General features: G+C 41.0%; 1 protein-coding gene across 10 annotated transcripts in view; it reads left to right on the top strand.

Moving 5' to 3' along the window:
• Nucleotides 1-13,289, top strand: part of RASGRP3 (RAS guanyl releasing protein 3) — a 117,238-nt gene that overhangs the window by 26,302 nt on the left and 77,647 nt on the right. For 4 of the 10 annotated variants that reach the window (XM_085019640.1, XM_085019638.1, XM_085019644.1 and 1 more), the window contains exon 1: nucleotides 5,260-5,367. The exons of the other annotated variants lie outside the window; for them this stretch is intronic. The gene's annotated coding sequence lies outside the window, so the exon portion shown is untranslated. Of the gene's footprint in view, nucleotides 1-5,259; nucleotides 5,368-13,289 lie in introns of those variants that run through there. 10 annotated transcript variants of the gene reach the window in all.

The raw sequence follows: 13,289 nt of genomic DNA, 5'->3' as shown, positions 1-13,289 counted from the left end.
ACCATATTTAGAATGATTTTAAGATTATAAAAACATTCACACCATTTTCTTCAAGTTTATGGTTTTATTCTCACATTTTACTCTTCAGCTTACTAGGCATTTACTTTGTGTATGATGTGAGGTAATAATTGCATCTTTGTTTTTTCTAGTAATTTTTCAACCAGTTATTGAATGATTTTTTTCCTCACTGGGTCTAAATACCATATTTAATAAATAAACATGTTAGTATAGTACTTGTATTTATATTTCTGGGCTTTCTGTTCCATTGCTCTGCTTCTTTTGGCATCAGTGGTGAACTCTTAATTCTTGATTTTTTAGCCTGTTTATCACCTAGGACCCTCCTTGTTTCTAAAAATTTCTTTACCATTCTCAGGTTTCTTTCAAATAAACTTCAGTATTACTTTTTGCTTTTTAGGGCCGCACCCGCAGCATATGGCAGTTTCCAGGCTAGGGGTTGAATTGGAGCTGTAGCTGCCAGCCTACACCATGGCCACAGCAACGCTGGATCCAAGCCGCATCTGAGAACTACACCATAGCTCACAGCAATGCCGGATCCTTAACCCACTGAGCGAGACCAGGGATCGAACCTGCATCCTCATAGATCCTAGTCAGATTGTTAACCACTGAACCATGAAGGGAACTCCTTTCTGTTTTCTTAATAGAGTTTTAAATTTTTTAAATTTGTTTACTTTTTTATTATTCCTGGAAATATTGTTGTTATTGTTGTTACTATTATGAATAAAGTTTTTTTCCTCATTATGTTTTCTAATAGTTTTTGGCTATTATATGGAAAATGCTATTAATTTTGTGTAGTTATTTTTTTTTAATGTTCACTAACATTTCCAACTATTTAAAATCTTTTTTAAAAGTTGATTTGGAGTTCTTTTGTGCCACAGTGGGTTAAGGATCTGGCATTGTCACTGCAGTGGCTTAGGTTGCTGCTGTGGTATGGGTTTGGTCCCTGACCTGGGAACTTCCACATGCTGCAGGGTACAGCCAAAAAAAAAAAAAGAAAAAAAAATTGATTAGATTGAATAAATGATTACAACATGTACAGGCTGGGTAATTTTGTCTCCTGCTTTCTCATAATTCTTTTTTTAGTTTCTTTTTCTTACCTAGTCCAGAACAGTGTGCTAACTAAGGATAGTGACAATGAGCATTCTTTTCTTGTTTGATTCTGATTTTAAAGTTAATACTTCTAGTATTACACCATTAGATATGAGACCTGTGTTTGGTTTGAGATATACAATCTTTACTATGCTAAGAAAAATTTTCCTGGAGTTCCCATTGACCTAGCAGGCTAAGAATCCAGTTTTGTCACTGTTGTGGCCTGGGTCACTGCTGTGGTGCAAGTTTGATCCCTGGCCTAGGAACTTCTACATGCAATGGGCATGGGAAAAAAAATTCTCTTAACTCTATTTTATTAATTTTTTTAAATTGGCATTTAATTTTATCAAAAGACATTAATAATTACCTATTTGCGAAACCACAAGCTTGTTTCCATTGACTTATTTATGTCATTATGCTAGTGCATTCCTTAATATTGAGTTTTTTTTTTCATCTCAAGGGTAAACTATGTTTCTACAGGAGGTTAGTCTGTGGTTTCCTTTATTATGTTTTATCAGTTTGTTTAAGTCAAGAATATTATGTTAGCCTTCTGTTAGTCTTGTCCACTTGATCATTTTATATAGCCTGGGAATTATCTGTGGCTTCAAGCCACAAAAGCATTTGATTGTGTAAGTAATTTTGACTAAAAACTTTTCTTGGAAACAATTTCTCAATAACTTTTATGTTATTAATTAATTAATTCTTTTGGCTTTGATATGTGGTGTTCTCATTATTGAAAAATTCTAAGCATTCTGTGATTTTTTTTTCTTCTTTTCCAATAAATGCTTATTTATTTATTTATTTATTTATTTTGTCTTTTGTCTTTTGTTGTTGTTGTTGTTGCTATCTCTTGGGCCGCTTCCGCGGCATATGGAGGTTCCCAGGCTAGGGGTTGAATCAGAGCTGTAGCCACCGGCCTACGCCAGAGCCACAGCAACGCGTGTCTGCAACCTACACCACAGCTCACGGCAACGCCGGATCGTTAACCCACTGAGCAAGGGCAGGGACCGAACCCGCAACCTCATGGTTCCTAGTCGGATTCGTTAACCACTGCACCACGACGGGAACTCCAATAAATGCTTTTTTAAAGGAGAGTTATAAAAATTTTCCAAATTGGCTTGGCTCTTTTTTAACTTATGTTTTATAATTGCTTTGTAATTTTACTATAGAGTGGTTATAGAAGTGGACAAAATAATTTCTTTTGGGGGGAACTTACTTAGGATATTTTGATGGCCTGATATAAATTAAGTTTCTGCAAACTTTAAAAATGATCTTTTCTTAAAGGAGTAGACAGAAGATCCTTCTCTTCAGTCATTCATTTATTCATTCAACATGGTTTCAGCCATGTGTCTCCTACATGTCAGGCATTGTCTTAGGCATTGCAGGATATAAAATGAACAAGTCAAATGCTTTCTCTAAGGCTGTCTGAGTTTAAATGGCACATAGACACATGAAGGTCTAACTATAATACAGAATAAGAAATGCAACAGCAGTAGACAATACAGGAGAAAAATTTAGGCCCAGCCACAGGTTCTGAAAATACAAAGGTATCAAAGACACCACCATGGACTCTGAGAGGCTTTCTAAAGCAGAGACAGGCTTCTGAAGTCAAAGTGACTAGGAAATCACTGTAGCCATTCAGTAAGAAATTAAGACATATGAGAGATGTAAGAAAACAAGAAGAGAAGAGGGGATTTTCACATTTAAGGGGCAAGTAGAAGAAAAGTCCACATAGGAGGCTAAAGGAGGCAGGAGTAACATTTTACAGAAGCTGCAGGAGATCATTTTAAGGAGAGCTTGTTGAGTTGGTTCAAATGCAGCAGAGAAGTCTAGTAAAATTAAGGCAAAGCCAATAGCCTTGATCTTCGGTGACTTGGAGGAGGCAGTTTCCATGAAGTGGATGGGAGAAACCAGACCATAAGCAGGCTGAGACTTTAAATGGGATGTGAGATGATAGAGACAAAAAATTTTTCTCCAGGAGCTTAGTCGTGAAGGGAATGAGCAGGTTAGGGTGTGTTAAAAGAGCAAAGGATCAGATTGTGTTTTTAGGACACAGAAAACCATGAGCATATTTAGATAATGAGGGTGAGCAGACAGGGAGAGGACCCATGGTTGTTAGCCAAAGGGTCCTAGACACGTGGGAAATACAAACCCAGGGGGTGGATAACCTCTGCTGGGAGGAGGGCACATCTTTTTGCGTTGAAGGAAATGATTTGTACCTGTAGGCAGTATGGGCAGGGAGATGGGATCTCCCCATTTCTTCCCACGGCTGGAAGCTGTCCTAGTAAAACCGTCCATTACACTCGTCGACTTGGTTGGGAAGGTCCTGCTGTCTTGATCTGCACTGATAATTTGCTTCACTGGTAGGATTCAGGCTCCATCCCTTCATCTCTGCCAAGAGAAGAAGGAAAGCATTTCTGTGTTTACTTTTCCTGAGGCTGTTATTTTCTGTTGGTCATAGAAGGGTTTCCCTTTTTTTGTTAATTATGTGGTACATAATAGACCATCAGAACAATTAACAAGTCAATTGCAAATAAAGTAATTGACGGATGCCATAAAGTCACAAAGGTTTCTGTTGCTGTAAGTACAAAGTAAAAATGAATCAGATAATATTTCAAATCTTCACTAGGCCTCCTTCTCTGTTTCTGATTAATCATTGTCACGTGTTTACAGAGCTGACATGCAATTTAGCACAGTGCATTTTGGTATCTGCGGTTTAATTCTATTACTAACTTTGAACCCTTAAGGAAGGATACATTTTGAAGCTTGCAAAAAGTTTTCATTTGTACTGTGTTAGCTCCCACGTGTCGCTAACAAATTAATCCCCTGAAAGAATGGCAAGATTGAGGGTTTTTTAATTTTTTTCTGTTATTCTGAAAAAACCTATCTTCTGTATAGAGGGAAACTTCTGGTTTGATTGACACTGTAAATAATTAGACAGAATCCAAAGATGAAAAATTGCCCGCACAAGCTTCTCTATTGAGTAAGATCTCACTTATTAAAAATCAAATTTGACAGTTTAACAGACTCATTATGGTTGAGAAATCCCCTGGGGCATTTTAACCTTTTAAAATCTTTTTTGGATATTCAGTTTGTCAAAAGTGCTGAGTCTCTGTCATATCTCCACTCTGCCCTGCTTGGGCACTGATTTGGGGAAGTGTCTCTTACACTATATCAAGAAGTCAGACACCCAAGGTCAGATGCTATCCAAAATCAGATGGTTCAAAGACTTTCTCTGGAGAGAGGGACCAAGACGGTGGGGATGGGGGTGGGGTAGGCAAATCTGCTCAGGTGAGAAGTATGAATTCAATAAAGCGTTCAAGATGGTTTCCACTTCAGTGAGCAACACAGGAAACAGCAAGTTGGTCCCATTTCCTGGCATACTGAAGGGGGCAGCCGCACCTCTGTAAAGTGCTTTGTAAATTTCATGATCATTTCTGCTTCCACTGTCATTCCCTAGCTGTTATCTCAACAGTGCCCCCAAATGTTGCTACAATTCAACAGATAACTATGCGGAAGTTTGGCTTTAAGCTGCCTGAAATCATTTCCATTAGCTCTTTAGATAAAGCTGCATTTGATATTCTTCCTTAACCCCTCGCAGTCTGCCCCTCAGCAGCATTACTTGGCACAGGAGCCCCGCCTTTGAAATTAAACCTAAGCATTCTTAGACTGCTAGGCTGCCCTCCTCAGAACGCACCACTCTGTCTTGTGGCTCCTCCGACAAACTGGAGCCTAGGATGATCAGAAAATGAAACCAAGATGGACCAGCGGATTGATGAGGACCGGAGGCACCTGGAAAGGAGAGCCGCTTCCACCTGCTGTACTGTCTGCGGTTCCTACTTCTTGCTGTTCAAGTGACCCAGTGAAAACCTGAGGGAGATAAGAGAGCAGACGGACTGCCAGCCTTACCCCCCACCCTTGCCTACAAACACATCAACTTTCCACTTCCAGTGACCTGCTCTCCAGGGTGACTTGTCAGCTGTTCGGGTTTTGTCTCTAAAAGAAAACAAATCGTGGAATGTACTGCTCTACATGCTAATAAAATGGCTGAGGCAGCTCAGGGGTTATGAGGTTGGCGATTTAGGAGCATAATGATCGTTTCTGACCTCCTGGCACACAGCGGTATTTATCAGGAGGTGCATGTGACTGGTTAAGACACAGAGCCCCAGCTTGAAGGAAACAGCTGCTTGCCCAGTGCTCTGGCTCTTGGCAGCTGAACAGAAAGGGTGCTGATGTGAGGAATACCGACCAACCACCCCAGTAAGTAACTGGAGAACTATCTTGTGAGTGTGTCTGTGTGTGTATGTGTATGTATGCTCAAACGTGTTTTGCAAGTCGCTCAGAATTTTTCATTTTGATTTTGGTTTCCCTCTGGCACTAAAGGAGATATTTTACTTGTACCTGTTGCTAATAGCCATTTGTCTTGTTACTGATTTTTTTTTTTTTCCCCAGCAACGTTGTTTTCTAACTTTAAGGATGAATAAGGCATATTGCTTGATTCTTATCTAGGAAAGAGCAAGTTTATTTCCTGGCATTCGGATTTTTTATGGTCCATGATGTTTAGGTTCAAAGCCAAGATTCGGATTATGAAGCAGAGACTATTAAAGTGAGTTGATGACTAGATTTGATTTTAATCAGTTTTACCACTGACACTTGGAAAATAATTGTTTTGGGGAATAACTTGTGGCTTGTTTGTATGTTGGACTGGATCATTCCTAGTCAGTTTTGAAGACTGTCTCATTTAACTATGCGTGACTACTACAATCCGGAAAGCTAACCAAATAATATTTAGATTTAGATTAGAAGTCATATTTAGATTTCAGGTGTGCTTTCTAATTCATTGAAAAATATGTTTTATAGTTCTTTTCTTCTCATCTTCATTACTTTACAGCCAGAACTTTTTAGTGAATTTTATTACATTTATAGTTGTACAACAAACAGCCAAATTTTTTTATCGTCCCTGGTCTTCCTTGTTTCAGGTAAGGGAAAGTTCATGGTTTATGCTGGGCAGTGTCTTTCTTTCTTATGACTTGGATTATAAAAGTGCTGTCTGAAGCCAGTTATCAACTCTGGTGGTGGGGGGCGGTCTGGCCTCTAAAACTGAGAGGACTTGTTCTTTCTTTGGTTCATTTGGCAGTTTTGGAGCCTGCTCTTGGGAGAGCAGGCACCATCCTGGCACAAAGCTGCTGTTCAGGGGCTTTGGTCTTTCTGTAGTAGTTGCCAGAGAGAATGTTTTAGAAGAAAGGAAAGGGGGAGTTTCCGTCCTGGCTTAGTGGTTGCAAACCCAACTAGTATCCATGAGGATGCGGGTTCAATCCCTGGCCTCACTCAGTGGGCTTAGGATCCGGCCTTGCCTTGAGTCGTGGTGTAGATCACAGACTCATCTCAGATCTCACATGGCTGTGGCTGTGGCTGTGGCATAGGTGGGCGGCTGTAGCTCCAATTGAGGCCCTAGAAGAAAGGAAAAGGGATCTGTGAGTCTGTTTCTGTTTTGTAAATAAGTTTCTTTGTATTGTTTTTAAAATTAGACTCCACATAGAAACACTATTGTATGATATTTGTCTTTCTCTGACTGACTGACTTCACCTAGTATGATCATCTCTAGGTCCCCCCATGTCGCTGCAAATGGCATTATTTCATTCTTTTTTATGGCTGAGTAATAATCCACCACATATGTGGGGAGGGATGAATTGAAAGTTTGGGACTGACAGGCACACGCTACTATATGTAAAATAGATAATAGGGATCTACTGTATAGCACAGGAAAATCTACTCAATATTTTATAATAAGCTATATGGGAAAAGAGTCTGAAAAAGAATGGATATATGTATAACTGATTCACTTTGCTGCACACCTGAAATTAACACAATATTGTAAGTCAACTGTATTCCAATAAGAATTAAAAGCAATAACAACAACAACAAAACAAAGGAAAAGGGGAAAGGGAGAGGGCAGAGCTCTGAATTGATGATAGAAACATCTGCAAGTGACAGGCTTCTGAATCAGGGCTCTGGGGCCAGGTAACAAAACAAGTGCCCTTTTCTGGATTGCCTGGACATTAAGGAGGAGGGCAGAGGGTGGTTGCTTTGCTTTGAATTCCCTCCAATTATTTTGCCTGAGAGAAATCCAGGGCACCCTGAAGTGTGCTTATTTCCCTAGGTGAGTGGCAGATTGTCATATACACTCAAGTTGTTCAGTTTGCCTGCAATTTCTGCCCCCTGCATGGAGGGACCACTGCTCTCCCTTCACCCCACCCCGCTCTCCACCTGGCATGGTCCGTGGAGAATGGATTGAAAAGGACAGGCTGGTTCTGCTGAAGTTGCCCTCAGCACAGTTGGTCCAGAGTATCATATCAGCCAAAGATCTGGGATGGAAACAGATTTGGATGCCTGGCTAGTCTGGTTGTGACAAAACCTAGAGCATCCAATGAGAAAACAGTATTTCCAACTCCTTCATTCCTCTTTGTGCCAACTGGGTAAGGTCCCTGGGTTAGCATGTGGTCACATGACCCAGAGAGTTAGTTCCCTGTATAGAAGTTCTCAGGCTAGGGATCAGATTGGACCTACAAGGAAGCCACAGAAATGCAGGATCTGAGCTATATTTGCAACCTAGACTGGAGCTTTCAGCAACGCCAGATCCTTAACCCACTGAGAAAGGCCAGGAATTGAACCCGCATCCTCATGGACACTCATTGGGTTTTTAACCCACTGAGCCACAATGGGAACTCCCCAAGGGGCCATTAATGAGGAAGTTTGCTTCTGGAATAGTCTCCCCTTTTCCGAAGGCTGATAATAGAAAAGAGCTCCCAGGTGAAACTGTGTCTCCAGAATCATAAGGCCATACACCATAAAACTGGGAGGGGTCTGTATGGCAGTCTGAGTGTCCTTTGAATGATAACACCTGCTGAATTTTTGAAAGCCCACTGATTATTTTGAAAAGCCTAGTGATATCTTGACTTTCAACATGTTAACATCGGACTAATAGAAATAATTATTTTATGTGCAGACAGCACATCCATGAAGCCAAAGCTTTTTGATTCTGGGATAGGAACTATAGCATGCACAACTTCATACCTTCATTTCAAAGATGAGGGGATTGTAGCAAATGTATCTGGGTCCTAGTGCTAGTGAGTGGCAGAGCTTGTAAAGGGTTACTTGAAAAGAGTAGCTCTTGCTACTACTACCGTCATAATATTAACACTAATACTTATAACTTACATTTATTGTGCACTTCCTATGCCAAATGATGTGCTAAACAAGTATTTATTTTCATACAATCCTCAAAGTAAGTCTATGTATTTTATATAATTGTTCCTGTTTTATAGATAGAGAGTCAAGTTCAGAGACTACAACCACTCGCCTATGTATGGCACAGGCAGAAGTGACACTGAGGACTGACTCCAGAACCTGCCTATATTAAACAGACAAAAGAGGAGCTCTTATGCTAATCCCACATGCTGAAGCTTAAACGCTCACAAAATGCAAATGAGAATATTTCGGCACCCTACGATTAGATGCACAATGTGTGTTGTGGCCCTTTCGGACTCTCCAGGGCAGGAAGGGTGAGGTTTCCCCTTGTGACAGTCCAAGCCCAGGCTTACAGGGCCACGCTGACCAGCAATGTGTTTTTCTCTGTAAGAGCTGTTCTCTGATGGCCCTCCCATGGATCAGAGCGGAGACTGAGAGCTTTGTTATTACCCGGGAGCACATTGCACTTGCTGTCTCTGCTGGCCTTTTCCTCAATTTTTCCTGTCACTCCTTTCCTTTGAAGGACCATCTGCAGCCACGCCCTACCCCAAACAGCTGGCCTAGGGGGTGATAACACTAGGGTCAGACCTATTCATTGTGTGGCTCAACATGGAAGGTTGGTCGTCCAAAGAGGTTATTGTCCTTTAGGAATAGAAGCAACCCAATCCTTCCCTCTCTTTGCTCTGTTTGTCCAAGCTGTGAGGGAGGGTCGCTGGCCAGGGCGCTGGGTGTGGGCAGGGAGGGAGGAGAGATGTGCTTTTGTCTGTTTGACTGGGAGGGTGACCTCACCTATGTTTGCCTTGGGGCACACGACTCCCTCCACCTGCCACTTATCTAAAGACTGACTTTCTCACTTGTGGGCCATGAACCTGTGGCTTTCCTGGGTCATCAACCAGAGACAGAGCCCTGAGAAAGCCCTACCTGTAAAACTCTTCTAAAAATTTAATTTAGCTCTCCATATTTCATCCTGTGAATAAATGTCAAAACGAGGGCTGGCGATGAGAAAGAGCACTGAGTAAGTAGCAGAAGGGTCTTTTGATTAATCAGGAGGAAAGTTAAGTACACCATTTATGCATGTCTTTGAGAAAGTTGTCAATTTTTTACAAGGGTGCTATAACAAGATTGCACATTTTGAAGAGCAAAGTATTTACAACTAGATGAGGGAATTTATCATCTACTTCTCACCTGCCTTTTGCCTTTAAGCCCAACTCAAGAGTAATCAGCAATATGGTCTATTAACCCAGAACCAGTGGAAATTACCTCCAGTTATTTCTGGGAATTGGTTATTTCCGTAGCAATTGGCATGGTCCAGTGGATGTTACATGGAGACATGTGAGACAGACTCAGAATCGTGGTAGAGTCCACAAGTCAGACTCCAGAGCTGGTGTGAAGAAAATAAAGTGATTATGTTCCTGAAGTCTTTTATAAGAAAGCACATTTTGCGATGCAGTTTTGTTTCTTGGTTTTTTGTTTTTTGCTAGCTTATGTTCCAAAGAACCTTTTCTCAAAGAGTTAATTCTCTTGGGTCCTACTTTCTCTTTGTATTGATTTCCCACTTGCCTCCCCTGGAGTTGTTTAGCAGTTTGTGTGTCACATTCCCATGTTTTATAGATTTGGAAGTCTGGGGTTTCTGCTGTTTCCAATGATCATAGTAGTGTACCTTTGGAGTCTATGATATGTATGTACATTTGCTGTGATTTCATCTTCTTTGAGCCCAGCTACAATGTCAAAAAGACCAACTCCTGCTGGGAATTTTCTTGTATTAGACACTTTCTTGCACTTTGCCACAGTCTTGTGAAGGAAGGACACCATCACCCTTGTTTGCAGTGAGGAAAATGAAGATGAGCAAAAGTGTATGACTTGCCCATGGTCATGGGACTGGTAGGTGACCGAGCTCAGCTAGGTCCTCAGTCTTCTGACTCTGAATAATATCTATGGAATTGTTCTCTGTGGTCCCAGTGCTGTAATTTGTGTTATCTTCTCATGGGTGAAATGATGACTGCTATCTCACACATGTCAGTGATGATGTTTCCAAAGCCTTTGGATATTTGGCTTCAGAAACAGGGTCAGCTTAGGTTCAGACACAATAATATTTGTTTTGGGTAGTCTTTTTAAAGGAACTTAGTGGTCATTTTCCTACCCTGCAGACCCAATGTGGTTAAATTGGAGTCATACACATCTGTGGCATGACATAATATTCAGCTTTTAGAAGGGGTCTTTTTTGTCTTTTTTCTAGGGCCACACCCATGGCATACATAGGTTCCCAGGCTAGGGGTCTAATTGGAGCTGTAGCTGCCGGCCTACACCAGAGCCACAGTAATGCCAGATCCAAGCCACATCTGTGACTTACATCACAGCTCGCGGCAATGCTGGATCCTTAACCCGCTGAGCAAGACCAGGGATCGAACCCACAACCTCATGGTTCCTAGTCAGATTCATTAACCACTGAACCACAGTGGGAACTCCTAGAAGGGGTCTTTTTTTTTTTTCGAATTAAAAAGCATAGTATAATGTCCAGTACGTGGTCCCCTTGCCCAACAAAACCATCGGCATTCTTGGAAGTTCTGCCTGGTTTCGGTGCTTATCCCCATGGGGAAACAGTGTTCTTTGCCCACCAGGAACAGGGTCCCCATGACCATTTCCCTCTGCAAAGTTTTCTGCTCACAATGAGACAGTCTAAGTTTGCTAGAATAATTGAGAAACTTCAATTTCTGTTATTGCAATCCAGTTCATTGTATAATCAGTACGTTGGCAAGGTCCTAAAAATGACAGTGTGTGATGCCTGATGATTTCACAGTGCAGCTGAGATGGTGAGAGCTTAGAGGCCGAGGAGAGGGGAAAAACGAGTGATCAGCTTTACGACAATAACAGCTGTTATAGGGTTTCTTTCTAAATAGATTTTTTTTTGGGGGGGGAATGGATGTGGAAAGTAGCCTTCTTTGAATTTAAAAAATCCTAAAAAATATTAAATTCATGAACTGACTCAAAGGGCATTCTTCCTCAGTAGACGACAGTGTAATGATCAGAACTTCCTTCACCTTTCAAGAGGATAAAAGGGGAATTTTTTTTTTTTTTAAAGAAAAGAAAAAGATGAAATAACCGGTTAAAGATTTACCTTCCTGGGCTACAGTCTGTAGAGTCTGGAGTACTATAAACTTTGATGACCGTACTGTAAGTGGAGAATTCAACTCCATATATGCGGGGTTTATGTAGCTGCAGACATCCCAACATCTTTGAAGTTTCTATGCAATCAAATGGGTAGTTTTGTTTTCTGAAGGCTTCTCTGTTGGCCCTATCTTTGCACTTCACTTAGTGTTGGTTTAGCTGGACCTGTCCCCACCTCACAAAATGTTCCGAGACCTCGCATAGATCATTATGCCATTGATTTGCTTTAGTATTATAAGTGTGCTCAGACTTTCATCTTTGACTGTGTTCCAGGTACAGTCTTAGATGGAGAACTAATAAAGAGGAAAAATAACACAGAAAACTAGTTGATTACAGAACTTCATTTAGTCACCTCATTGCTGATGCTTGTTTCAAAAATCACAGACCAAGTAACTGCATTTCAGTGTGTTTAAGTGATTTTAATAAAAGCTTCTCCTTTCTCCTCTCTGAAGTATTTGTGGTAAAGACTTTAGCAATTGATAAACTGGCTAAAAGGAAGGAGAAGAACTCGGGCAGAGGGTCCAGCAATCACTCATGGAATCAGATTCCATATTTAAAAAAGAAGAGAAAAGAGAGTTCCTTCCTTAAAAAAGAAGAGAAAGCTCAGCTGTAATGAACCTGACTAGTATCCATGAGGACACGGGTTCAATCCCTGGCCTCACTCAGTGGATTAAAGATCCGATGTTTGCCGTGAACTGTGGTGTAGGTCCCAGGGGTGACTAGGATCCTGAGTTGCTGTGGCTGTGGTTAGGCCAGCAGCTACAGCTCCAATTCAGCCCCTAGCCTGGGACCTTCCATGTGCTGCATGTAGGGCCCTAAAAAGCCAAAAAAGAAAAGAAAAGAAAAAGAGACTGTTTAATCACTCTTCCATTTTGTGTTGAGGAAGTAATATTTTTGCCTGTCATCCAACAATTCAAAATGGGCTGAACCAAGTTTCCTTGGAGTCTTTTACTTAAGTTCACTTTGGGAAGGTTCCACCTAGGGATTCCCTTTTAGGAGTAGATAGGCTATAAAACTATCCTGGTTTTGCAGAATTCTTTGGATGTAGGATCAAGGAGCTAGGAAGAACAAATATCACTTTCCAGCCACACTCTAACAACTTGCCCTGTGACTATCAAGAATGAACATTCTCAAATCTCTAGTTCATCTAGCTGTCTGGAACTCACCAACCACACAAGACTTTAAAACAGTTTTAAAATAGAAAACCTGAGTATGGTTTCCATATTTGGTTCTGGAAAACTCATACCAAGAGTTCAATTTGACTGAACTATGGATTCTGCTTCACTTACAGTTCTGCTTTTTAAAAGTATAAAGTATTTCATTTATGCATGGAACGACTGCCATTCAAAGTCCTAGGAGTTGGCAGAATGTTTTAGAGATCATTATTTTTTCATGGCAAGGACAGGGCTCAATCTGAATGGTAGTGCTCGAGATTTCTCTGCAGTCTCTTTCTGTCCCTACTCACGTTACCCCTGATTCTAAGATGAATCTGTCTCTCTTTCTATTTTCATTTTGTAGTAGGCATTTAAACTGAATCTGCTACTGGAAGAAGAAAGAAACTGGTGTTTATTTTCACAACACCCAGAGGTAGACATTACTGCTGATGCTTTTGCAGAAGAGAACACTAAATTTCAGCAGGGGCGTGAGTGCCTTGCACAAGGTCATGAGACAGTGACTTGTAAAGCTTGAGTTTTGGTCCTGGTCTTCCTAGAAACAAGTGCCTGCCTTTTCTATTCCATCACACTGTTCTTCACTATGTTTGTGTTAAA

The sequence above is a fragment of the Sus scrofa genome, chromosome 3, assembly GCF_054392235.1.
Source record: "Sus scrofa isolate SSC_HxYL_T2T_F1_AM1 chromosome 3, Sscrofa_HxYL_maternal_Yorkshire_Landrace_v2.0, whole genome shotgun sequence".
Classification (NCBI taxonomy): Eukaryota; Metazoa; Chordata; class Mammalia; order Artiodactyla; family Suidae; genus Sus; species Sus scrofa.
This window is presented reverse-complemented; position numbering and strand designations above follow the sequence as displayed.